Below are 25,960 nucleotides of genomic sequence, written 5' to 3' on the forward strand. Positions count from 1 at the left end.
ATTTTTTATCATTTATATATTTATATATTACATATATTTATTTGTTATTATTATATTTATTTTGTTATTATTTATTATTATATTTATATTATGTTGCGACCGATGCCTTAATCGGTACTCCAGTGGATTGTGTAGTGAATCGAAAATGCCCTCACGGGTGATATCGAGATTGTTTATTAATAGGAAGGTGGATAGGAGAATAAAACACAAATAACAAATATATTTGAGCCCAGTCAGTACTAACAAGTACACTTTATTTGGCTCGTCAGGGAAAAGCCTTTCGGCATAAAAACCCTGGTTGAAACGTTGAAGAAGAATCCGTATAAAGCAGAACAATTCTGGCCATGTGCAGGACCGCCTTTGTCCCTTGTCGCTGGCCGAACTTAAATGATGTACTATTGTGCAATACAATAATTCTTCCCAAAGTGGTTCTCGTAAGTCTCAGCAATCACAAGTGACGATCGATGAATGATGAATGCTGCGTGCCGAATGCCGAGTGCCCAAATGACGAGTGCCCAAGGCGCGAGAACACGCTGGGCTTTATACAAAAAAGCGATGCAATGTTGGACCAATCACCGAAAAGCCCGATGATAATGCGACCGCCGATACATATGATTGGCGTAATAACTGTGGTGAGAGAGCGCAAGCTAGAAGAAAGAGGAAGGAGCCCTTACAACGATCTTGGCGCTCCCGTGGTTACCACCAAAGACAAAGATACTGCTTTTTCGCGCGTGTCTCACGCCTTGGCAGGGCCGTACACGCCCCGGCGCTTCGCCCTACTCACTCGTTGCGTAGGATACGCAACATATTATATATTCAACACATATTTATTTTTTCAGAATAAAATTTTTACGCCATGACAACCGCTATCAGAAAATAAGTACCAAAACATAACATTCCATTTAAAAAAATAAACTTGACTTATAAATGTCAGAAGCGACGAAACCTAGCAAAGAAATACTGACTTCATATTATACACCCGAATTTTTCATGCAACTTTTGTTCTGTAAATTTTTCTGCTACTATCATACTTGGCAAGAGTTAGTAATCATTCTGTATATTGGGTCACCCAACGACACCTGCCTGTTTTTGTCTCATTCTCTCCTTCTGATTGGAAAGTTTTATTCATACATTTTGTTGTTGTCTAAACTGAGAGCCCTGGCAGCCACATGGCCCAGGCTCCGTCAGGTAAATGATAACTTTTTTAATCTTGAAAAGAAATAATTCCTGTCTCAATATATACATAATATAAACGTTATTTTTACCAACGTGATTAGCCTTAAAAATCTTCCTCAACGATTAGTCTCCCTCACGAGTTAAAAGCATGCCTCGTAATTTCTTCCGTAGAAAATCAAAGTGAAAAAGTTTCTAACGTTGAACTTTTTTATCCAAGAAGATAATTAAGGTCCAGCCCTTGTAGACGAAGTATTATAATTAATAACGGGCTATATAATTAATAATATTTAAAAGGAAAAAAATATAACAAGAATGAACGTTAGACTTCTGTATCCTAGGAGCAACTATTTCAACTATTATCGAGGAACTGAAAAAGCATGTATTATATATTTCTTTTTCTTTACTTTCTTACTCCAAGATTTGCACAGATTCAATATACAAAGGATCCAAAAAAGAAATTACAAAAAAGAGAAGGATGGATGAGTGAGGGAGAGGGGTATGGAGAGAGAAGAGAGAAGAAAAAAGGATAAACGCATCGAAGTGAATGTGGGAGAGCGTATATTTAAAAGTCCTCTAGAAAAGTTGGATACGGAAGCGAAGCAGCTTCCGTGCAATCTCGATTAGAAATGAGGTAAAGTAAAAGGGCGAAGAAGGGGTTGAGGGAAGTGGTGATGGTGGGGGGGAGAAACGGGATAAGAGAAGGAGGTGGTAGGAAGGAAGGAACGTGTGTATGCGGACACCTTGTATACACGAGACGGAAACGCGCGCGATGCAATCACGAAAGTGCGGAATATTTATGAAAAATATTCAAAAGCAGAAGCGGCAGAATGAATAATTCCCGGGAGTGGAGGAGGAAGTAGCCGAGCAATGCAACTGTACCAACAACTGTAGCACCAACTGTACCAACTGCAATTGCAACTGCAACATCACGGTTCTTGCATTTCTTCTTTTCTTGCCGCGAATGTTTTCGATGCAAGGATATCTGCTCGAGTCGAGTGCACACAAATATGCATGCATTTCAATATATTAGCGATACGAAGAAAACGAAACGTTGTTAGCTCTCTTACTTTATCTATCTGTCTTTCTCCCTATCTCTATCTTACGCACATGCACAAGCACATACACATGTATTTACGCGCATAAAGTTTTTTTTTTTCAACTTTTTCTTTCTTCGTATTTTTATCTATTATTTATATTATTATTTGTAAATGTAAGCGAAGAAAGTAAACATCTACGCTTCGATGCATGGTATCAATTTTATTTTCAAATATTTCGCATAAAACGGAGGAAAAATAGCGTAAGGAATATTAATCTCAAAAAAAAATGTGATGGGTAGTTTCAAGAAAAATTATTTAAACGCAAGTTATTTGTATTATTTCTAGATTAATTCTTTTATCTTTTCAGTTTTCCAAGGAAATTTTATTTGTTTTCTTTAAACAATAAAATAAGTTTTTTTATGTTCGAAATATACCAGTAACTTTTATTCGAAACAATTTTGTTATCCCGAATTCGTATAAAAGAAAAAAGAAGTATTTGATTTATGGCAGAGGATTAAGGTCTTGCATCTCAGGTTAATTGGAAATAATTGTCGTTGGGTGATCGCGAGGTCGTTTTAAAAGCGATTTAGTCGCGAATCGTTGTACGTGTTCGTCGATGCCATTTCGTATAATCGAACGATCGAATAGTCCCATGTCGTAACGTTCGACCACGAGACGATAAGCGATGCCCACATAATGAGCACTTGTTGCTAACAGTACGATCGATGTAGTCAATTTAATTCCTTTTTCTTTCTTCTATTTTCCTTTTTTTCCCCCTTCGATGGAGACCTGATTTGTTCTATTTTTAATATTTTCTTACGATCAATTAAACTGCAATTGACTGCCGGCTTATGCTCGAATAATTTCTCTCTCGTACGTCATATTTTTTTATTATTTTTATCACACCGATCCTGTCTGCGATTTTCCTCTATACCGGAATAAAGGATTCGCATAAATCATATATCGATTTTGGCGCCAACGCGGATGCGTAAGCGTAAAATTTCAACTCTCACGAGAATGCAACAAGAGGTGCTTCATCAGCAGGATTATTTCCGTACGTGAAATAAATTAAAAATGAGCTTTTAAATTACAAAATTGAAATGTAAAAAAGATTTTGATACACTATTATATCTTTAAACGAATCAGAAATACTCTGTTTATCTTCGATATTCTTAAAACACGTATTCTATATAAAAATGTTACGATAAACATTGCACGCGATTCGCATGAAAATAATAGACGTGTATCTTGATACATGTTCGCACGATAAAACTCTGACGAGTGACAATATTTCGTGTCAGGTGACGACTGCATGTCGATTTTATCGATTCTTCTTGCTTTATGACAAATCGTTCAGGGAAAAAACATTTTTATACCGATATTTCATTTTTTGTTACCTACAAAATTTACTATTTACATGATAATATACATATCCCATGAATTCTCAGTTTTGTGCACCACAAATAACTGTAACTGCAAGTAGCAAGACCTGTAGATAACATCGTAAGTAGTAAACCCCAATAAATAGTCAGACCGCATAAGTAGTGAAGTGTATTTTTACTCATACAATTTGAAAACCCTTTAAATTCACTTATCAACTTAATTGAATATTTTGAGTTTTACAAACTTTTCATTGCGACAAAAAATAATGTTAGAAAGAAATAAAAGAAGAAATGTAAAATGAAGAAAAGTTGAATGACCTGTTTAAGCCTACTCTCATACAAGAGTTTTTTTTTTTAAACGCTCTACTCTTTACTCATCCCCTTATCTGCGTACAAGCGATTGGACGAACAACAATGGCAGACAGGAAAGCAGGAAGGTAGACAGCAACATCGGCTAAAACCTTCTTCCTCTATCTTATTCACTCTCTCTCTTTTTCTCTCTCTCTCTCTCTCACACTTTTTCTGCCTCTCCCGCTCTTTCTTTTTCACTGTTAGTAGACCGAGGGGCCGACATTTTTGCCTTTTGGCCGAGTTCCCGGCGTGCTTTCATGGTTATTGTTCTCTCTGTTTTTCTCATTCTGTCGAGGCTGAGCTATTATCATCCTTACCTTCGTTCATTCGTCGTTCTTCCTTCCTACATAGTCGTAGCAGGTGCTACGATACCAGTACACTTGTATATTCGAGCTACTACTTTACATTTCTATGTTCACATGTACATCCATCCATATGCGTCTGTGTTGGTGGGTGTGTGTACGTGGTCGTGTACGTGTTCGTGTACGTGTTCTGGGCACGTGGCACAGATTCTAAGCTGTCACCTAGCAGCAGTTGTGAGAGGAAGAAAGGGAAAATGAGAAAGAGAGATAGATAGATGGATAGAGAGAAAGAGAAAGAAAAATAAAGAGAGAGAAGAAGAAGACTCGGGATACCCCGAGGGCTTCGCGCTTTTAATCTGCCCGGAAAAAAATCACGATGCCTTTTTGCACGTCCATCAGCGAACGACCTTTTTTTCCCAGCCGTGAGCCCTCTGCCTCAGTGTTTCTACTTTCTCATCCATTCCTTTCTTCCGTTTACTTCTCTTTCTTTCTCTCTCTCTCTCTCTCTCTCTCTCTCTCTCTCTCTCTCTCTCTCTCTCTTTCTCTCTCTCTTTCTTTCTATCTACAACACTTTCGGAAAAGCTGGACTGACGACGACAACGGCCACGAGTTTCAGGACTCTTCTCTCGTGATTATTGTCACTCGACGAAAAACAAGAAGAAAAACAACGTCTCGTTGTTTCTTTCTCCTCTTTCTCCTCTGGCCACTCCTTCTACGCATTCCATTTTTGAATATGCATGAGTATGTAACCTGTAAAGTATAAGAGAAAAGGAGGCTGAGGGATCCTTTAATACGACTGGAATTAGTACTCCTCGAAATGATAACAAAAGATTGTTTTAATGCGCTTTGTTTGTACCGTTGTTTCCGAGACATTCCATGATAGAAAACGATCAGTCACTCGTTCATTCTTCCGAGAGTTTCAATGGAAATACCTAAATGCAAAGACGAGGGATGGATTTGTTCATGACAGTGCTGTGGAATGAGTTTATGTAAACGATTTACTTCGTTGAAATTATGTATTATCGAAATCTATATTCTCGTCTACTTATTCGCGAAAGATCGAGTTAAATCGTGTTGGAAACACGAAAGGAAAGGAAAGGAAAGGAAAGGAAACGGTTAGAGTAAAGAAAGAGGTCCTTGTCGACTCTCGTTTTCTCCGAGACGGATATTATCGGACGATTTCCACGAGGATGAAAGCCAAGGAGCTTTCGAAACTCCCCCTTTACTTTCTACGGCAGACTCCATAAACGTCTAGAGATACTAGAGGAATCTGGGTTAAGCAGCCGTCAGGAGGAATTTACGACGATAATATCAGTGAAAAATTGCATTTTATTGAGGCACACCCACTACTAACGTCACTACTATCCCCCTTACCTTACGTCAACTCTCCTCGTATTATTCTTCATCGATCTCTACGATTCGTGCAATCGATTTGAAATAGATTAGAATAAAAAAAAGCACATATTTGTGTTGGTAATTGGATTCCTTTAATGTATCGCACGATCGCCGTTGAGTAGATAAATTCATCGGAATATTTGAAAATATTCGATCGATCGAAAAAATTAGTATGAAAAAAAAGAAAGAAAGAAGAAAAAAGAAAAAGGAAAAGTAAAACAAAGAAATGAAGCGTAAATATCGAGGAACGATTCACTACGTAACGTTGCGGATACGCTATGGGAAAAATAGTAAACAGGAATATCAAGAGAAAACGCGATGAGCATCGATCAGGTTGAAAGTTATCGGCGAAACGTGATGGCCTTTAAAATGAGCGTCGATCGTAATATGAAACGACGATAAACGAACGAAGGAAGAAGAGAAAAGACATTGCTAGGAGTGCCATCGGGATAAGACAACGTTGACGTCGTCAAAATCAAAACGTCGTCTTTCATAAATTTTTCAAAAGCGAATAGTATTGTTCAACCTCCTCGAAATCGTAAATCATAATTTTATCTTCGAGATAATTGCCAGGGAATATTAAGAGAGAAGAGAAAAAACAAAGAAGAAAGGGGAAAATCAATTTTCAACTGATCCCTCTTCTGACATAAGATAAAGATATAACTACAGTTGTCACTGAGGAATATCACTTTAAGAGGGGTTAATACCGTAAGTAACACACTAGATCGTAATTAGTAGAAAGTATCACGCACAAAAAGAAAAAAAGAAAAGAATGAAAAAGTGAAATGATATTAAAAATGTGAAGTCATCTTGCTATACTATAGATGGAAAAGTAAGTATTTACTTTAGCGGAAGAAGATGCGAAGAACGGGATGGGGAGATTACCATAATGCGATTAGAGTAAGGTGAAGTAGAACGAATGTGCATACAATCGGCAGTTGGAGGAGGGTATGTATGTATGTATGTAGGAGGAAAAAAGAAAAAGATAGAAAGATAAAAAAGTCAGAGAGAGAGAGAAAGAGGGAGGGAGAGAGGGAGAAATGATGAAAGATAGAAGAGCAAGGTGCAATAAAGTATCCCACTCTTATCTGTAAAGAACTGCCGTAAAATGCACGGAGTGCTTCGCGCGTAACGACGTACGAGTTTACCCTCTCTCTTCTACTTACCCTTCAGTTACCACACCGCCACCACCACCACCACCACCATCGCCACTACCACCATCTTCCTCTTCTTTCTTTTCTTCTTCTCTCTTAGGCTTTTCGCGGGATAACTTCGATCCACGAATAAAGTGCTTCACCGATTGTAGGATTCCAGTGAATTAAAAGTGCTCCCTGATCGTCGACGAATGGCCTCGAAGTTTTCTCTCCCTCTCTCTCTCTCTCTCTCTCTCTCTTCCTCTCTTTCTATCTCTCTATCGCTTTAGCTTTCTTTTTGATTATTTTTCTACATTTCTTCCGTTCTTCTTATAGCCATCGAGATCGTCTCGCCCGACTTTTGCATTGAAAGAACTTTTTATTGTAATTGCTCCCTTGTTTTCCTACCCGTCGTACTTTCTTTATCCGATCGAAAGCCGATTGCGAGTACTTTCGAACGATCCCCGTTATGAGAAGGTATTAAGTCATATAAACTCCAAACTGTATTAAAATATCACCGTTAAATAAGACCTGATAAAATAATATGAGTCAATTCATATTTCCCAAATCAGTTCCTTTTTTTTTACACCATGTCGATTATCACAATCATTCTAATAATTAAAAAGAAAAAGTAATGAAGTATACCTAAATTTATATTTTTACTTACGATAGAAATATATCACACGGGAAGAAAGATTTCTCTCGCACTTACGCATCCCTTTGAGACTAGGGGTAGCGAACGATGTTCCTGAGAGAAGAAGAAGACAATAGAGAAATATATATTATACATATATATATATATATATATATCTCGCGGGTCGAATGTATTATCCTCTAATTGCCGCGGCACAATTAGTTGGATACGCAACCCTTGGGATCGTACCGTATCGTGGTTCTTTTTACTACGTGAGTAATGATGCAGTTAGGAAGAAAAACAGCTACTCGATTCGTTAAACTCATCGTCTATGGTCACTCACCGAAGTTTTATCGATACGTAAATGCAATACTTGTAGAAGAAAAAATAAAAAGAGGAAGGAAGGTGGGGAAAGAGTTAGTGGGGGTGGAAGGGGAGGAGGAGGAGACCTTATATCCTTCTTTCCGTCGAGTAATTAAAATTTCTACAAAAACTATAGAGGCTGCTGGTAGAGGACTCTAAAAGAGAGAAGGAAAAAGAAAAACAAAAAGAAACGGAGAGTGAGAAAGTAAAATGAGAGAGAAAGAGAGAGAGAGTGAGTGGATCGACGTCCTTAATTGCGACCAATTAAAAGCGACCACCAACTCTTAATTTTTTTCCACGATTCCCAGTACGACCATGTTACGGCAAACGACGATGAGGAAAAGAGAGGACGAGAGAGAAAGAGACAAAGAGAGAATTCGAGGGAATGCTTTCCGAAGCTCGCCGAAAAGAAAAAAATTGAGATAGAAATAGAGAAAGAAGAGGATACATACCCCTCCTTCCCACTTCTTTCTCCAACCGAAGAAGGATTGAGAAAGAGTGACGAATAAAAGGGTAGGACGATTTAAAAACGTTAAAAGCCCTCTTTCCGACGATGCGGGTGAAAATAAAATTAAAGAAATATCAGTTAGAAAATAGAAATAGAACGAAATGTCGCTGGTTGGGAATGAAATAAAACGTAAACGTCTAAAGAATACTCGCCTCCGGGGATTTTGACGTTATGCTACCTTTAACCTCCTAAACTCCCGCCTTCAACCCTTTCCCTTTCGTTTTTTCTATTTATCGCAGACTCCTGCTATTTCGCCAACGCGTCGTCTTCAACGATATTTGCATTTTTCCTAGCGCGCCCCTTTTCATCGGACAAATGCATTTTTGGAAGCATTCGAATGGCCTCTCGAAGAAAAGAAGAAATAGGAGGAAAAGGAGGAGAAGTAGAATAAGAAGCAGAAGAAGTAGAAGAAGCACATCTCTATATACTGAATCCATCTCAGCCATAATGACGTCGGAATAAAAAGAACGAAAAAGTCACGGGACACTTCTTTTCTAAACGATTTCTCTTCGTTTTCCTCTCCGAAAGGGAGAGAGAGAACCAAGCTTCAGAATATAATCCCCGAGCTGTCGCTTATTTGCGATCGTTTCGAGATAAAATAAATCTATTTTCTGGATTTTTCACATTATTTTCTTTTATTTCCGATCTTTAACTCCTCGTTGCAAATTAGATAATACGATTAGAAAAACAACTTTTCGTCTTTCTATATTTTATCATTTAATTTTTCAGACGAACAGATAAAATGAATATTAAAAATATTAGTAGAAATTTGTCGTATAAAAAAAATATTCCATCCAGTTGAAATTATTTATTGGCGATAGATAAGCTCGTAAAAGAACGGGGTGAATAAAAGTGGGGAAGCTTTCGGGAGATATAAACTTTTACAACGTTTTCTCCCTGCGTTAAATCGTTTCTTCCCTACCCCCTACTCCCTTACCCTCGTCTATGCTTACGAGAAAGAATACAGAGAAAGAGAGAAAAAAACGCATAAAGAGAGAGAAAAAGAAAATATCATCAGGTTGTAAAAAGAAAAACGAAAAAAAATGAAATAAAAGGAAATAAAAAAGAAAAAAAGAATAAAAGAAAAATGAATTGAATAATAGTGTTTCTGGTAAAGCAGGACCGGTGTAAAACCAATATGGGCGTCACTGCGGTTTGCCGGTTCTCCAATTCTCCGCGAAATGCAGTTGCAATTTTTCACACTCGGCTAAAAAATTTAGCCTCGCACGTGCAACTGGCAGAACGCGTTGAAGCTACCCACAGGCTTGCTTTGGTCTACTGTTTGCTAGTATGTATTCGCGCATGTGTGTGATTTTTTTCTTTTTTCTTTTTTTCGTTAATTTTCGGGATGCCGATGAATGAGAACGAATCGACGATTCTATCGTCTCGAATCGAATCAATGTGTTTTTGACGTTGCTCGTATATGTTCGTTCAATAGATGCAAAAATAAAACATAAATAAAAAAATAATCAAAATACAGGTTGGTAGGCAAGTTATACTAGGAGCAAGGAAATAATTCAGTTTCTAGTGTAGCACCCTCCCCCTCAAGTAATAGAATATTTTAGTATCCTAGCTGGGAGAGAAATAATAAACATATATATATATATAACAGTAGGTGTATAAACTTCCTACCTTCCTAAACAAGTACTTTCTAACCTGGGTGTTTCGATTTACGCATTCGTTTCCAGTTTAATACGTGTGCACACGATAGTTGTACAGAAATTTATTTCACTTCCCCCTCTCTATTCATAAATTATTAATTTTGTTAAATGAAAGAAATTTAATTTATACAAGAGAACGAAGTTAAAGATTTGTTTTCTTAGTTTTCTTATTCTGTTTCGATTGAAATTTGTGAGAAAAAAATAAAAAAGTAAATGCATCAAATTAAAAGCTACTTCATTGAATCGCAGTACTTATCGATAAACGAGTATTCGGATTACGTAAAACGTATTGAGTATCAATAATACCAACCAACTAGATTATTTTAATTGCTCCAATATACACGTAATAAATATACCCGTATATATATAATATTATACATCATATACACGTATATATTCTGCAGAATATAATAGATTTTTTAATTATCCATAAACGTCGTCGTTCCATGATAATATCTAATTCGATTTGATTATATACACACATAACATAATATAATAATATTTCCATCGGTTAGTTATTATATTTTCCTAGATGAAATTATTATGAATATTATAATTTACGTTTTAGATAAAGTACCGTTATTATTAACAAATAATAACGGACGATCCGATCTAATAATAAAATAGAAATACCTCAAGCAATTAGAATTAATTCCTTCAATGATGCCAGGAAAATTTTGTTACTCGCGCGTAATATTATATTTAACGTAAATTCGAACGCGATATCGTTTAACTCATATTATGGATGCAAATCAAATTATTCTCTTGTAGCTACCACGGCTAACGTTGGAATGCACTTTTCCTTCTAGTTTCATCGTGTTGAAAGCCGTGTTACGTGGAACGATACCATCATGGTGGATATATCCTGTCTCTCTCTCTCTCTCTCTCTCTCTCTCTCTCTCTCTCTATTTTATTTTTCTATCCCAATTTGCAAACGTACTATTATATTCAAGTTAATTTCTTTCCTACCTTGAATGCTGTTCAACTTCATTGAAAGAAATAATAAAACGCGAATTCGTTGATTGCAAAATATTTCTACTGTTTCATCTACTGTATCCATAACATATGATACGATTAAAAATTTTAATATAAAATTGAATTAAAAAATGATACAAGGATTTACGAATTGAACCTTTTAAAAAAGTGATGTTAAACATTTAACAAATTAAAAACATCGATGTAACATAATGAAATAATTTTCATATTTGTAGACTTTCTTAAATCGAATTAAATGATTTGAATTCGTATAAGAATTTGATACCAGTTTCCTAAAATAATTCTGAAAGATGTTTATGTATAAGAAACAGAAGACTAATAGAAACAAAAATTAAATAATGACTGACGGATGAGTGATCGTTGTTTGAAAAATTAATGAAGCTTCCTATTCGAGAAATCCTCGTGCTGTCAGTGGCACTCGTACCAGGAGAAAAGAATAACCCGATATGCGCTACGGCAGAATTTTAAAAATCGTTTTGTCGCTAATTGCGACCGATCGCGAATCGTACTTTACACTCGACGTCGCGACCAGATGTACGTACGCGTCAAACTGCCTCGACAATTCTTTATAAATTATGTCTATAATGTTTTCTTTTTTCTTTTCTCTTTTTTCTTTTTTCCACTGAAATTTATCTTACTCTCTCTCTTTGTTGTTCTTATTCATCCTAAGGAATAAAAGACCAAAAGAAAAAATATGTTTTTCCATTTTTTTAATTAAAGATAATAATATAACAACAATGTCAATAGAGAGAGAGAGAGAGAGAGAGAGAGAGAGAAAGAGAGAGAGAGAGAGAGAGAGAGAGAGAGAGAGAGAGAGCATAATCACGTTGGATTACTAGCTCTCGTCAGAACATTAAAGTTAATCAACGTGGACACGATTAGTAAAATGGATTGATGTTCCGTTCGGAAAAAAACAACAAAACCAAAACGATATACTATTTACTCCAGGGAGACGATAAAAAGACGTGACATCTTTTGTGTTATTACATAGGTGAGAGAAAATGTTCGTAGATTAGTAAAAAGACACAAATAATATAGCTAAGGTACACGATGTACGACGAAACGATGAAGAAACTTAACGATCATTTCCGTCAAATAAATCTCTTTCAGTTAAGCTTTCCCATTCGCGCATATTTTCCAAACGGTCGACTCGCGATAAAATATCACCCGGCATGTTTTCGATAATCGCTCCCCTGCCAATTTTTCCCGATAATTAGTCGGATCGAAACTCCCAAGGAAAATCGCGAACGTACACGCGCGAACCATCTCGTGCCACGAGGGAATATTAATGGGCGCGATACTTTGCATCCTAGCGGGATCGTTCACCCGGGGATTAATTAATGAGAGACGAAAGAGAGAGAGAGAGAGGAATATAGCACGAAGTTGGCTGATGTAAAAATTCATAGAACGAAAACTTGGGTATAAATAGTGTAGTAATTAACGAAATACTTCTTGCCGGTTTTGAGCGGGAAAAAAGAATATAAAAATTCCTCCCCGGCCTAGAAACAAACAAAAAATCCAAGGAAAAAGTAACGGAAACGAATAGGAAAAGGAAAGAAATATAAAAAGTAAGAAACGTATTTAAGATATGTTATAAAGAGTAGAAAGTGGTAAGAAGAAGGAAGAGTGAGTACGTGCATGTTTAGAACTTCTTCTAGAATCTTTATCATCGTCGACGTTCCAAAGACTCGTTTAGTATAGCTCGTCCGTGAAAAAACGTTCTATTCGCGATACACTCCTCCTTTTCCTCCCTTACCTTTTTTCTTTTTAATCCACCTTTTCCTTCTTCTTCTTCTTCTACTCCTCCTCTTCCTGTACCTTTTTCCATCTTAAAGTTCTTTGCTCTTTCGTTCTTGACGCCGTTCTTCGTCAGTATCATCCTCGCATGTGGTACATGCTCGCTCGCTACAGCATCTTCTTCTCCTTCTTCTTCTTTTTTATTTTCTTACTCCTTCTTCTTAGCGTCCCTTACACGCATCGCTGCGCATCCCTTCAACCGACCTAACCCTCGTTCCGCGCAAAGATCGCAATCCACGCGTGTAACGAGCTTCCACCTTCTTTTCCACGAGGAATCTCGCGCAACCCTGGAATTCCTTTGCTCGAGCAAAGCCGTCAGCCACTCTCAATCTCCACGCCTCCCCATCTCCCTCTTCTACCTCCTCTTTCTCTTTCTTTCTCTTTCTTTCTCTTTCGTTCTTCTATCTTACAGACTCCTTCCTAACCGGCTTATATTGTCCCGAGAAGGATCCTTCTGAACGAACGACGAGGATGGAAAACGGTGATTCTTGAAACTCTTAAACTACTCTTGCGAAAAGTCTTCGCTAAAAAAAGAATGTATATTGATGCTTCAAGTAGAAAATAAGGATCGAGATCGACAATCTTACTGATCCTCTTTCTTGATATCAATTTTACGTAGTCTCCAATGAAAAAACTTCAGATAATTTCATTTAATGCAACTAAGATTAATGTGAAACGATTTTCTCGAGTTTGTATACCTTTATATATATATATATTTTGTTAATTTAATATGTAAGAATTATAATTAAATTGAATTTTTTATAGAACGCAAGTAAGAACAGTTATACAAATTCGATTTGGAAATAAATTTTAATCACGTAAAATTGCAGCAACACGTCTTTAATCGATTTGTCGTTGTTTGTTAATAAATTTTGGTATTTGAGATTATTTGATTGATTCAAAATATTTGTAGGCTCGTTTGTTACGATATATACAGTGTGTAATTAATAATAAAATCGTTTAAGTTTTTATTAGTCTACGTATTGTATCTAAATATTATTCATTTTTGGTTTACATCAAAGAAGTATTTTTCTTTTCTTTCTTTTTACTTTTGAATTGTATTTCTTTTTATATTCTCTATTTTCTTTCTTCTAAAAGTTAGGAAAAGTTAGTGGCAATTGTCTTACACAATGGTTGCCATTGGCGGTTCTACGCATATTGCATGTTGTCTCCTTCGGTCGTCGCCATCTTTCTCGTGTTCTTCTTCTTTTTCTTTGTACTAGTGCTCGTCACTGTTCCATGGCACCCCTCTTTTCCATAGATGCTGCCAAGTTCGACATCGTGCCTACCACAACAATACGTCCGAAAGTTCGTAGAACTTCTCTTCCGTTTCACTGTGTCGTCCCTTTCCTAACTCCTCCACTCATTTTGACTCTTGTTCAAATGCTTTCCAGACACAAGGAGGGTTATAAGAAATCTTTCAATGAAAAGAAAAAGAAACCAACTCAGAAAAGTTTTCGTAAACTCGCAAATATGATACCTTAAATCGATTGTTAAATTAAATTTTCGACACCTTTTCGCTATAAATTTAAAGAAAAAATAATATTCGTGTATATATTTTTCGAAATATTAACCAAATCGGAAATGCTGAAAGGACAGTATTAATAAGAAACGATAAATTTCCGTAGAATTACCGGAAGGGTTCGAAAACGTTGGTGAAAAATTGTCGAAAATTGTCAGTTCCTTGCTACCAGGATCTATCGTCGAAGGTTACGAGGTATTAACGTTCGTCCTTTCGCGTCACGAAACGGAAAAGTCGAAGCTTTTGGTGATCAGAGAATTTCGATCCGTATCCGGTAAACGTGTGTCGACTACTGACATTCGTTTCGTTCCCTGTACGCTCTGTCGTATTTACTGTAGTGTGTTTGTTTTCCCTTCGATTCCTTTCGTCTTTGGAAATGTCCGTTCGTGTTTTATATAATACAATCGAACCATTTAATCATTTCTACCTTTTGTATATGATATGTGTATGTATGTACACACCGGGTGGGGTATTTCAAACAGGCCATTCAAGTAACTCGATTATTATTGGCGATAGAAAAAAGGGTCGGGTTAAAGTTACTTGATTTCTAAGCTAACCTAATTCTATATTAATAATTTTTTTAAATGTAATAATATTTTTTTCAATATACCATAGAATAGGGCATTTTAAGACGCGTACAGTGATAACCACGTTATGATGTTTCAATTATTATCCTTTATTTATTTTCTTTTTTATATAAACAATATAAACGTAACGTGTAACACAGTACGTAACATGAAATTCTGCTACTTTTGAAAGTATGTGTAAAGTATCGTCTAATAAATCATTTTCTATTATCAATAGCTATCGAGTTATTCAAATGGGCTTTATAAAATGTTTCACCCGTTATATGTAATATGTATACACATAGAGAGAATTCTATTCTCTGGTCGTCTTTGAAAGGACGTTTGGATCTAACTCAAAGCTTTAGAGAAGAGAAATACACGGTAGACGTTTAATACTCGATGATATTCGATATTCCTCTTGCGATGCTCTCGTCATTATCGGTATGTAGGTCGGATTTCCTTTGATATCGCGTTACCATTCAGACATTTTAATCTCTATCGTCTCGTTCGATTTACATGATAGGGTTAGATATCTAGTCGTTCTTTTAGCAAAAAATTCATATCGACTAGGAGATATTCACTCTAGAAGATAAGGTTAGGATCGTAAGGGGGCCCGCCAGGGAATAAGCAAGAAACGTTTGAAATATCGTTCCTCTTGATTTACTCTCATCCGGAAACGTGAGATGATGCAAAACGAAGGAAGGTGCAAGCCAAAAGTGTGTGCGAGAGAGAAGGAAAGAGGCCTTTTTTAGTCGAGAGCACCCACTCTTCTTACATCCTTCGCGAATCTAGTGTAATGGGCAAAAAATTGTACTTCATGGCGGCAAGGTCTAATGAGATTTTGAATTATGTTGTAGTTATACCGGAGAAGCATAACTTCCACTCCCTTTTACTTCCTCTTCCCTTGGCTTTGCTCGATCTATCTACGTCCGCCTTTACTCTTTTCTATCTTCCATCTCCTTCTCTCTCCCTCTTTCTCTCCCTCTCTTTCCCCCTCTCTTTCTTCCTCTCTTTTCCTCTACTTCCCTAAAACCTTTCCCAGAAAACTCAGTCGAAGCTATGTGTGACTAGATTACAGGCGAGCTTCTTAAAGCGATCAGGATTTTACCAAGGATTCTCTACCTAGATAAGAGACGAAAGATGAACAAAAAAGATAAAATAAAAGAAATAAAATAAAAGTAAAGAATTCGTTTTTCGTAAAAATTGTTCTTCCCCTATCTCTGAATTTCGCGTGCTCAGCAAAGAGTTTTCACACACATTGCCGTTTCTTCTTCATGAGCTACGACGAGATCGAACTGTAATGTATGCATTTATATATGTATGTGTGTATGCATGTATACACGTACTTACTTACAACGAACGTGCGATACAATTCTAACAGGATTGTGCGCGAAAGATGGAACGAAGTGAGCGTGTGTCTGAATCGACGACCGTCAGATGGAATTCGAAATTCTTACTGACATGGCAAGGAAGGAAGCAGGTATATATATATACACACACACTTGCAAGCGATCCCGATGACACGTGGGAAATCACGGGCTTACCATTTCCATATATCTCACTGTCCTGGTGATCGTTCAACGAATTCTATGAATCTTTCTTTCAATTTTTTTTTTCTATTTGATCATCGTTTTACCCACTTACGTTTCTACTTACGATTTCTAATAATTCTCTTGAGTAATAAAATCATGTTAAGTGTAATAATGGTTATCGATTAAATATGACCTAAAACTCTGATATATAGAAAAGTTGAAGATACACTTTTAGATATAAAATACAAGCCATGATACGTGAAGGAATTTCTACAATAAAGACCGACATGAATAAAACGAATGTTGAATTATTCTTGTGTTCCCTACGACAAGAGACTCGAGACTATCGCGAAAAGTGAAAAAGTCGGGGAAAGCGTTTATATGAGAAAATTCTTTATGCTGCAAGAACAATGCTCCGGCACTTCGCCGCACCCGGTATGCATACACAAATTTATGTTTCTACCCCTATCCCCTCCTCCTCCTCCACCGACCTTCCATTTTTTCTTATCCTTCTCTTTCCTATTATTTTTTGTTCTTACGTCCTTTTTCTTTCTTTGCAACACTCGGTTTCTTTTTTTCTTATATTTTAGATATTGTATTTTTAGGTTTGTTCCTTGCCCTTTGTTTTTATTTATTTTTTTGTTCTCTCCACTTTTCCTCCTCCTCTTCCTTTTCCTTGTCCTCTTCGCGGAAGAGAGAAACTTGTCGGGAGTATTAAACTGTAACATAACTGTAGTATTTATGCCAGCGCACGGAACAACGAAATCTGATTAAAGTTTCAAATTCCAAGCGACGCTGCGGGAAGGCGAACTGGCCTCCGTGGCCGTGTGGAAGTGACGCGCGGAAAATCATGCTAGCAATCTCCCTTTACATTTTCCTGTCATGGTCATTACACTGGAATTCGTGGAATCCTTCTCTTACTCACATTTCTTTTCCTCTTTCTACCCTTCTTATCCATTTACTAACTCACTTTCTCTCTTTAGTGAGTTACATTCGATTCCTATGAAATCTGGGTCATCCGAAACGCTTGTTACTATTATACTAATCGATATCACATACAAATTATAGAATGATTAAAGTTAAAAAAGATTGATTTTAATACATTCAACAAATTACTACAAGTTTCTTCTACCAAGAGAATTATTATCATTTTAATAATACACCATAATGAAAAATATAAAGGAGAAGGAAAGAAAAACAAACGTGTTCTGCATAGAATCGTTAATAAAGGCCAGAGTCTAACTAGTTAGCACATTATAGTGGCACTTTAAAACAGGTGACGCACTACAGAAATATGTGTACATCCATATAATACATTATTTTAGCTTAATCTTAAAGAACCCAACTTTTTTATTTTTTTATTCCAAACTATCCTTTTTCAAAGATATCATTTTTCTTTCGGCATTACCTTTGAGATCCAACCAAACGAAAAGATAGAATTTTATCTCTCGGGTTTAAATAAGTATAAGTAAAATTCGTAGATAATACGTGATCAAAAATTAAAATATTTCTCGAAAAAAGGAAGACTCTCTCCTTCTTCCTCTTTCTTTTGACGATGTAGTTGGCACGACTAGGCGGATGTAGGAAAGCGAAGCCAAGTGGCCTGAGAATTTAAGGTGGAATAAAATCGCTAAACCTACACGAGATCGTGAGCACGTTTTGTAAAGCATAGTCGAACGGGTGTTATGTCTTCTTGCGGGAGACCCATGCATACTATAACAGACACTAGCAGGGATCGTTCTTGCACATTTTGCCCATCGTTTCGTACGTGGCACACAATTTTTGGCCCCTACCGACGACTCCGAACCTAGAATAACCAACACACTGATGCTTCACTACGTGAAAATTCTACGAGTCTGTCTGTGTATAAATATATCTGTGTGTGTGTGTGTATCACACACGTCGGTCCCAAGCCACAGTCCTTCTAGTCTAGTCGAATAATTTTCAAGAATCGTTGCCTCGCCGATTTTCTACGTCTTTTTGCCACCCCTTTCCATTTCCCAGGTCGTACCACCCGCCTTTTCATGGGCTTTGCTCCTCAGCCAAATGCCGCTCCTTCTGCATACAGAACCACGAATATCGATACTATGAATTTTCACTCATCTTTCTCTATCTATTTTTCTATTTATTTTATTTGCTTTTTTTTTATTTTTTTTCAATTTAAAGTAACTGACTCAGGTCAAAGAACAACGAAATAAGGTTATATCTATTAATTTTATTAAAATTAAATTTACCAATTTTCAACTTAAACCTTTTTTAATTAATATTTGATAGAAACACGTTAAACAACTTTAATTCGAGACCATTTTGTAGATTTTTTTCAAAAGATATTTTAAACTTGGATTCTCGGTTGAATGTTTTTTTATAATCACAACGATGCGAAGGAAGAACAAATTTTGTCTACTTTTTCATACAGCTTTTTGTATAAATGTTCTGTATGTGTCTGCTTAAAGAGAGAGATAGAAAGAGAGAGAGAGAGAGAGAGAGAGAAAGAGAGAGAGAGAAAGAGAGAGAAAGAGAGAGTGAAAGAGAGAAAAGCGTAGCAGTTTGTAAAACGTGGGAGTTTTACCATCGGTTTACCGCGTCCAAAATCGTATCTCTGGCTAAAACTCGTCCCATCGTTGTTCTTTATTTACCAAACGGAATTCGACGATGAACGTCGAACGATACCACACATATATTGCATCGAATTTTTAAACGGCTAAAACCTTTTTGCCCCTTTGTTTTTCAAAAAACACTGTTTGAAAAATGGATTGTCAAAAATATAATAAAAATGTATTCATAAATCATTTCGATGTAAAACATAAATTACGTCAATTGTAATACACAAAAATAGATTAATAATAATAATAATTATTATTATTGTTATTATGGTTATATTATTATGCGCGAGATAGTCAAAAGTTCATTGTCTTTCAAATTTACTTTTCTCTATCTCTCTCTTTTTCTCTTTTAATCTTAAAACATTTGCACTAGTGAATCTAAGCGCTCGACGTAATATACAAAGATACAGAGAGATGTTTATTCGAAATATAGCATCCTTTTCTCGTAATTATCTTGCTACATTTTCCTACTTGGAGAATACTCGTAATGGTGGCAGTACTTTGCGAAATATGAGAAGTATACGAGTCGAAAGGGAAAATTACACCGGGTAAACAAATTTACTCCTTCGTTTGGTTTATACTCTCATATTTACTAAATACGACTTTTAATTCATGAATCTTCGTCTCTTTTCCAAAAATTTCTTAATATCCGATACGATTATTATAAAACATTTATCGATATTTCAGACGTGACAATAACCGCGACGAAGAAGGCGTGAGTTGTCGAAGAAGGAAAACGAAAAGAAAGAAAGAAAGTAAGAAAGAAATAAAGAATAAAAAGAAGGAAAGAAAGAAAAGGAAGGAAGGAAGGAAGGAAGGAAGAAAAGAAGGAAGGAAGGAAGAAAGAAAGAAGAAATAAAAACGAGGACATCGTCTCTCGAGGCTATTTAACGAAGACCCGAAGGTACAAAGGTATGTAAGGGCAGCAGCACACTTTTCCCTTCTAGGTATCTACGTATATGTGAATATACATCCGAAGCACGTAAGTTTAATATCTTCGTGTAGTGCGGCAGGCAAGTGTGCCGGCTCCTGAGAAAGAGGAAGAAAGCAAGATTATTGCTTCAATATTGGCCCGATGTCAGGCGTCGTAGTTACGTCTACGTATCTTCTTCTTACAACCACCCCGAAGACACATACAAACATATACACATAGATGCTTAAAGATAGCACACATGCACTTATCTGTTAGAGAACTCTATAGTACTATCGCGAAGAGAGAGAGAGAGAAAGGAGAGAGAGGGGAAAGTTATCTTTTACGTATCCTTCGATCCAGCCCATTCCAGCCCACATTTACCCAACCCGTGTGCAACCCCACCCACCCTCCTTCGTTCTTCGCCTTAATTCCACGCGTGCACGTGCACGACGTATCCTAAGAGAGAAGCTGCACGTGTGCCACCGTTATTAAGCCGTCTCTTACAGCTTATAAGCCGTGTAAGCTCGCGTCTGCCTTTCGGTCTACCGTTGGAATCAAAAGGCGTGAACTGTGATTAGAATCGGGGAATATAGAAGGAGAGATAAAGTATATGTAAGTATACGTGTAGACATTCGCCTAAATGTGTAAAGGAATATTTGGAGATAGTTTCAAACTTACGTGTATACTAACTTGTGTATTTCATCCCTCTGGGGGTTTCTAGTTTATGAGATTATTATACGCCGATGTTTGGATTAAACTATCATTTTCAGTTTCCCGATTTTTCATTTAAAAAAGAAAAAAGAAGAAAAGAAAAAACATAGTACACGTAAAACCAACGTTCAAAAGTAGACGAGGATAAATCTCAGTCGATCTAGTGTTCACCGGAGAATCTGTTAATTAGGCGTGCTAGAACGATGCCAAGGGAACGAGGACAACGAGGAGGACTCATTGAAAGAACGAACAGGATCGTTGCTCTCTCTCTCTCTCTCTCTCTTTTTCTCTGTTTGAAATTTTCAATCGGTTGGTGAAGTGAAAGACAGAGAAATAGGGGAAGGAGAGTTTGTGGATAGGGCTGGATCGATCGTGGTTGTGAAAATGCATTGATTTAACGGGCTACGAAAAGAGAGAAAGGAAGAGAAGGTGTGGTTCAGAAAGAGGGGAAGAGGAGATGGTATATCGAACGAAATCATGACAAAAAACGTGATTGGATAGATGTTTGGATGGATAGATGGATAGAAGGATGGATGGATAGATGGATAGAAGGATGGATGGATGGATGGATGGATGGTTGGTTGGTTGGTTGGTTGGTTGGTTGGGTGGATGGATGGATGGACGAACATAACGGGAGCGAGTGAGAGAGTAAAGAAAAGAGAGAGAGAGAGAGAGAGAGAGAGAGAGAATGGGAGAGAAGGATGAACGACGTCCTGCGCGCCTCCAGTAATTACGACCGGTACGGCAGAATCATTTGTTTGCGTATTGTTACCGCAAAGCATTGTTGCCCAACGAAACGTTCCACCACCACCACCATAAGCACTATCCTAGAACGAAGCATATTTCGTTGTCCTTGCTCCTCCTTTCGAGTCGAAGATCTTTTTCCTACGGGATCAAAAGTATTGTTTCTTTCATTCCCCTTTTACTCGTTGTTGGTATTTCCTTCCACTATCTTCTCTGATTGTATGTATACACTTTACATGTTTGTTTGATAGAACGAAACTCGATATACTCGAACACGATTTCTCTTTTTCGATAGGTCGAATATCCATGATCATCGAATCTGAAGAAATTCTATTACAGTTCGATATTGCCATGATTTCATACGTACGTTTTCATTTATACACAGAGTAACCTTTATATCAATCGATTCAATAATTTAATATCAAATTTGAATTATATCGTAAATAAGCGTGCAGGGCAAAATTATCGAAGATGTAACTACTTTACACCAACTATCGATATGATTTTTTTCCTTTCTTTCCTTTTTTGAATTGGATAGTTCAACTAGAAGATATCATCGGACGCGAGTTAGCTATCCGGTATCAGCTGACCTATATCGGTCCACGTCGAATATCCGATATCAGCCAATATTTCATAATGGATATCCAATATTTACGATAGCGGACAGACGCCTACGGATACGTGAAATGTAAAAGGCACGCGGGGAGAGAACGAATGAAAGAGGGAGAGAGAGAGAAATGAGACAACAGAAGGAAAGATGAAAAAATTGAAACTAGTGCTTCAGAGAAACTCTCCCCCCCCCCCGAACGATGAGAAACGAATTCCCTTGGCAACCTAGGGCTGCTACATTACGGGTATAGGCGTTGAGATGAAAGGGTGGGAGAAAGGTGAAAGAATTTGAGATAGGTTTTCGCATTGAAATTATCTTCTGTACGGTTCGTTCGGATCGTAGAAAATCATACGCGTTAGAATTGAACCACGAGCACAGTCTAACCATAAATATCTTCCTCTCATTTCATCTCTTGGCTCATTCAACCGCAAGAAGGCGGACGAAAAGGGTGATGCTCTCTACCATGAATAAAAGTTCCCCGGATAAAATTTAGATCTTGCCACAAGCACGTTTCTACAAAAAAAAGTAAAGAGAGAGAGAAAGAGAGAGAGATAGAAAACGAATAAAAAGAAAGAAGGAAAATAAAAAAAAAAGAATTAAAAATAACTGCTTAAAAATCAAATACGAGTAGAATTGGACGAAACGTGCTCGTTAAAAAATATTTCTACGTTATTTAAATAACGAGTGTGTGACGATACCATAAATTAATCGAAATAAAATAATAACGCGAAATATTATTTGAATATAATCAAATGAAGAAATATAAAAAGCTAGGTAATATTCGCGTATTAACATTCTAATGATTTCACTGCAGCTGATACCACTACGCCGAAAATAAAACAAACCGTGACGAGGCTGCCTGAAGAGAAATAAAAAAAAACATTTTTATTTTTCCTCGAAATATTTTCCAATATATTTAGAAAAAGAATTCCATTGAAAAATAACTGGTGCTTCGCGAGGTGAAGTATACTCGTCTCGTCCTCTCTCACACTCTTTTTCTCTCTCTCTCTCTCTCTCTCTCTCTTTTTCTATCTCGTGGTATGTTTTGTTGAAATCCCTGCACATTCTCCAAAGTAGAACACAAAATTATTGCGACAAGGAGATACACCGCACTTTACATGCAAACTAGCACTGGAGTCGTTACAAGGCGTTGCCACGTCTTTTATTTGTTTCGGACGATTCCTGTGCCTGTTGCCAAGCTCTCCCAGAAACAGTCCCGTAAGTGCGCTTACTGGGAATAAAAATTGAATGCGGTTATGTAAAACTAATGCGAATTCATTTGCAATTTTTGCAAACATAGCTTGTTATTCTTATATTTCCCAGAAATATAATATTATTTTATTATACGATTCTTCTCGTCTTCTCTTACAATTATTATTACTAAATTGTATTTCCAATTATACCGAATTATGAATATTATTTTAATATATCTTAAAGTTATGTTTATAGAATTGTTAAAAGAGTTGTTAAATTGAACGATAAGAAAGATCTTTAAGATCTACAGTCTAATTGTAAGATAAGTAGTCTATGTGAGTTCTAGAGAATTAGGACTGAGTGATGTAAGGAATAGAGAAAGAAAATGCGTACATGACGTATGCCTATTAAAGAAAGAGAGGGAACTTTCATATAGAAAAACGTATTTGATACTGAATACAGAGCTTCATCCAGCGCGGAACGAGGCAAGAGAAGTCAAGAATGGGTTTTGTTTATTCAAGCTTTCTCTCTCTCTCTCTTTCTCTCTCTCTCTCTCTTTCTTTCTCTCTCTCTCTCTCTCTCTCTCTCTCTCTCTCTCTCTCTCTCTCTATCTTCGAATACCGAGTTATAACTTCCTAACGAGAGTTCGACGATTTAGCATAATACTTTTTGTTCGCTATATTCTCTGGAACAAGCTCTTGAAGTTTGGCAGCATGCTTGTAAGTCATCCTGTATAATAAATTACCTGAAGCATCGCAGACTCTTCCGCGATGCAACAACATTAAACTTGATCGAGAAATACTATAGGACCAAGATTAACATAAGTTCGTAAGAGAAAGCTTTCATGGCTGAAGCTTATTTAACTTTCTATCGACTGACTCGAGTTTTTCCTCGAACAATACGAACAGGTACATCATTGAAATTGAAATTAGTGAATAATCCTTGTTTATAAAATCAAGGAAAATGTTAGATCGATGCAAATACTCTACTTGTTAAATAAATCATTTTTAAAATTATATAACTTATTTCTCTTCATCAATTTCTCACTTTATTTAACAAAGTACACCATTATAGTACCGGAAGGACGTTTAATTTTAAAAGCTGAACCCTTTCAGTGCTTCCTACTCCGGATATGCACCGATACGAGAACCTCACGAGGATTTACACCTGCATTTCCTACCTCCGTCTACCCCCACCTCTTACCCTTTTCTCCAATCCCAGCTGATCCCTTCTTCTTTGCTTCTTCTCCGTTATTCTACTACTGTCCATGTATAATTCGTATATATTTCTTCACTCTCATTTGGAAAAACTAATCCCGATTTAATACTATTATACCCGTCTAATTAACTATACAAAAAATTAATTAAGAATCATCTTATGTTCTTGAGAAATGACGTAGATATTTATTGGATCGAAAACTGCACGGACTTATTGGTTAATATTAAATATACGAGAACAAACAATTGCCTATATTCTGTCTAAATATTAACCAAAAAATATTGAACTTTGGTTAGCAAATAGATAGAACTGGTGAAAGAATAATTTTGTTCGAGTTTTAACAAATCGATTAATAATCGCTAGAAAAAAGAGAAATCGATTAACGAGACGAGCTTGAAAAGTATACCAATGAAGGAACTTGTACCTTTTAAAAACGTCGACGATCTTTGAACATTTGTTAACCGTCTCACGGCAGACGCTTTAAAAACCATACCATTTGTAACGCCGCAACGGGGTAGGTGTCTCGAAAAAGGAGAGTAGGACATAGTAAGAAGCCCATTCGAGACGTCTCGCGATTAATCCAAAAGGTCCACGAGGGATGTTATAAAGAAGGGTGAAGGGAGGAAGGGTGAAGAGAAAGAACAGAAGAGAAGAGGAATCTTCTTCTCGAGAATTTTTCTTCTCTCTTTTCACTTAAGATATACCATCCTTGTTTATCTCCTTTATTCTCTCTCTCTTTCTCTCTCTCTCTCTCTCTCTCTCTCGCTGAAAGGTTTTTCTTCGATATACTCGTACCTTAAAATCAGCAGATTGCTAACCGAAACGAAGTACTGATTAATGATACAAACGGTATTCTCTCTTGGTGAACATAAATCCTGCCGATACATCAGTTTGATTTTGGCCTTCGGATGAAGAAAAGGGTAGCGATAATGAAATATTGATTACTCACGCGTGCATTACGAAGCACGATCACGTTCCTAGGCATGCATGCATTACGAAGCATAATCATGTTTTGAGATTATTCAGATGCCAAGGTATAATATGAATAGATATATCTATTTACCTAGCTGCGAAAATATATTCAATTTATGATAACGATGATACTACAGTCTCGTACGATGACTATGAGATACTCTTGGCTTTTACTAAATTAAATAACATCTGTTTTCCTTCTTTTCTTTCTCTTTTTTTTCTCCCGTTCTTACTTCTTTCCTTTTTCGATTCTAAAACGTGCTAAAAGTTGCATCGTGAACTCCCATCAAGAAGTCGATCGAGTGAATTGCTGTTCGGAGTCTTGAAAATCAATGAGAAAGTAGTCGCCAAGAGAATTGACCAAGAAACAAGAGAGTTCAAGACTCACCTAGGGAATTAATCAAAGAACGAAAAACATCTTACTTAAGTTGCAATAAATTTGATGAAATCCATTTGGTGCAATGGTCGCTTAATGGACCCCAAAAGTCCTTTTCATCTACAAAACCTTTAATAATTTCCCAGATTTGGATCGTTAAATCGTTAATTACGTTGAGATATTACTTTTCTACGTGAAAAGCAAACCTTTTAAACTTTAAATGTTTCAGCAATCTTTTTAAAGAACGATAATCGTGGGGATAAC

General features: G+C 36.7%; 1 long non-coding RNA gene across 2 annotated transcripts in view; it reads left to right on the top strand.

The window, feature by feature from the left end:
• Nucleotides 1-25,960, top strand: part of LOC106789912 — a 165,732-nt gene that overhangs the window by 76,237 nt on the left and 63,535 nt on the right. For both annotated transcript variants that reach the window (XR_001382038.1, XR_001382037.1), the window contains exon 3: nt 19,646-19,870. This is a non-coding gene — a long non-coding RNA (uncharacterized LOC106789912). The remainder of the gene's footprint in view (nt 1-19,645; nt 19,871-25,960) is intronic.

Source organism: Polistes canadensis, unplaced genomic scaffold (genome assembly GCF_001313835.1).
Source record: "Polistes canadensis isolate GaletaPanama2010 unplaced genomic scaffold, ASM131383v1 scaffold_207, whole genome shotgun sequence".
Classification (NCBI taxonomy): Eukaryota; Metazoa; Arthropoda; class Insecta; order Hymenoptera; family Vespidae; genus Polistes; species Polistes canadensis.